This window comes from Carlito syrichta, unplaced genomic scaffold (genome assembly GCF_000164805.1).
Source record: "Carlito syrichta isolate Samal-C Ts95f unplaced genomic scaffold, Tarsius_syrichta-2.0.1 Scaffold137869, whole genome shotgun sequence".
NCBI classification, from domain to species: domain Eukaryota; kingdom Metazoa; phylum Chordata; class Mammalia; order Primates; family Tarsiidae; genus Carlito; species Carlito syrichta.
Window position 1 is genome coordinate 17,734 of NW_007081965.1, and position 2,716 is coordinate 20,449.

Genomic DNA, 2,716 nt, shown 5'->3' on the forward strand with positions numbered 1-2,716 from the left:
AACATTTATGTCAGTAGAATTTTCGCAAGCAAGTTGCTTACCCTCTTAGTGTGAGTGAGCCTCATCCATTCGGTCAAAGACTCTAAGAAAAATGTCTCTGGAAGAAGAGGAAATTCTGTCTCCAGCCTGTCTTGTATGATGAAGAGGGCCTCCCAAAACACAGAATTATCTTTTGGAAGACAGACCCCTTGTCTTACAGGCTCCCCTGCTAGGTAAGTGTTCCAATAACCCATTGACATCAGTGCACCAGCTAGCATTGTTATGAAAACCTGTGTTGCCCAGCAGTGGCAAACAGGAAACTGGTTCTTACACCATGATAATGCATCTGCCCACACCATGCTGAGTGTTGAGCAGTTTTTGACCAAAATCGGCATGACCTCAGTGCCCCAACCTCCCTACTCACCAGATCTCACCCAAGCAACCATTTTTTGTTTCCCCAGATGGAAAAAGTCCTTAAGGGGAAACATTTTGCCAATTTAAAATACTTGAAACAAAATGCTGCAGAAACACAACAAGGCATCAAGATTGATGAGTTCAAAAACTATTTTGAGCAGTGGAAAGTGTCTTGATAGGTGTATTACATCAAATGAAGAGTGCTTTGAAGGTGTATGAAGTGTAAACATGTAATAATAAATACATAATTTTTAATAAATAAATTGCGAGGTTTGGGGGTCAACCCTTATATATTTTAGGTTTGCTAGATCTCACACTCACATGAACCAATTTCTTAAAACAAATCTCTATCTCTGTATATACATTGATTCTGTTTCTCTGGAAGACCCAAACTTGTATAGAAACTATAAAAAAAAAAACAAAACACAGTCATTTCACCTCACTAGTAGTTTTTGCATTAGAGAGGGAAAACAGATTCATGTAAAAATATGTTATTGTTCCAATAGAACTTTAAGCTCCCTGAGATAAAGTAGGAAATCAGATGTTTCTTTTGAAGGGTTTACTTAGCTTAGCATTGATATAACAAATGATTAGCCCATGTTGATTGAATTATCCTTTCCTTGAAAGTTAAAACCCCTTGAAACTCTCAACTCAAGTTAATACTAGAATAAGAGTAACTATTGGGAAAAACAAGGTGTAGGAAATACTGTGTAATCTCTCTGTGCCATCTTTGCAACTTCCCGTAGATCTATAATCATTTTAAAGTAAAAAGCTTTTAAAAATTCAGGTCAAATTTCAAAAAAATGGAAAAAATTTTTAAAACTCTAAAATTCTTGACTTTATTTTGTCTTTTTCTTTTCTCTTTCTTCACTGCAGCAAGGTACTGCCTTGGTATAAACCAAGTAAGCAGCAGTTCTATGCCCTCAGATTTAAGAAACATGAAAATGCATCATCTCATCTGCTTATAAACACACTGCCACTCATTATTTCACTCTTTATAAAACCAAAGCATTGGGCTTCGAAGGCACTGCAAGCGGGAACGGCTGCTGGGGAGTGAGATGGCTGGAGATGCAGGCCTTGCCAAAGAGATGGATAAGACTGTTGCTGAGTTTATCAAGAGGACCATCTTGAAAATCCCCATATGTGAAATGATGATCGTCCTAAAAGCCTGGGAATTTTTGTCTGAAAATCAGTTGCCAACCATAAATTTCCAGCAGAGAAAGGAATCTATCTTCTAGCACTTGCTTCTGCTGTGTGAGGAAAAGTGTACAAGCATCAGTGATGTGGCCCTTTTAGACATCATTTGTACTCAAGTTCATTAGCACAAGAAAATTTGGGATTTTTTCACATGAGTAAAGAACCAGGTGACAATGTTGACTGTTTTGATATGAAACAGTTCAAAAGTTTTAAGAAAGTTCTTCAGAGAGCATTAAAAAATGTGACAGTCAGCTTCAGAGAAACTGAAGAGAATGAGGTCTGGATTTGAGTCACCTGGGGCATACAGTAGACGAAGCCAAAGCAGTACAAACCAACTTATGTGGTGTATTACTCCCAGAAGCCCTATGTCTTCACCTCCTCCAGACTGACACACAGTATAACCTTGCTGGGTCAGGCTCTGACAATTGCTAGCAAACACCATGAAACTGTGAAAATGGACCCAAGAAGCCTCTATCTGGACTCTCTGAAGGCTATTGTTTTTAAACAGTATAATCAGGTCTTCGAAATTCACAACTCTATGGTACCACTACAGGAAAAATTGCTTGCACTAGATATAAATATAGATTCAAGGATCATTCATGATAACAAAGTAGAAAAAGAGACAAAGAATAACTCGAGACAGTTTCGGAGACTATCCTTAACCACAACTAGAATTTGCACGGTATAAGCTTGAAACGAAGCTCAAACGTGACTTAAATGGGGGCATCTTGGCTAAGAGGAAAGAACCCCTCTGATATCTAATAAAGTTCTCTAGCCCACATCTTTTGGATGCATTGAAATCCTTAGCCCCAATTGGTATTGCAGATGTGCCGCTTTCTCCACTACTCACTTGCATACCCAGGAAGAAAATGAACAATTTTAAAATTAGTGATAAATAAGACACGTGGTTTTAGTCAGCTTCCTCACTGTACTACACGTGCGTTGCAGCTAGCAGCTAATTGTGTAGCTTGTCTGTAAGCCTGTATTTTAGAAGTTCGTCCTTGGTATTGAAAACTTAGATATGTTCATATAATTGATGGGGCTGATTCTTTCCTCCTCCATGATGTATCAGTTGTAGGCATTTGCGATGTGATGGGGTATGTATGTGGTTCCACGCTTGACCTTG

General features: G+C 38.5%; 1 pseudogene; it reads left to right on the forward strand.

Moving 5' to 3' along the window:
• Positions 1 to 1,481: 1,481 nt before the first annotated feature.
• On the forward strand, positions 1,482 to 2,489 carry LOC103251242 (annotated as a pseudogene).
• The last annotated feature ends 227 nt before the right edge of the window (positions 2,490 to 2,716 follow it).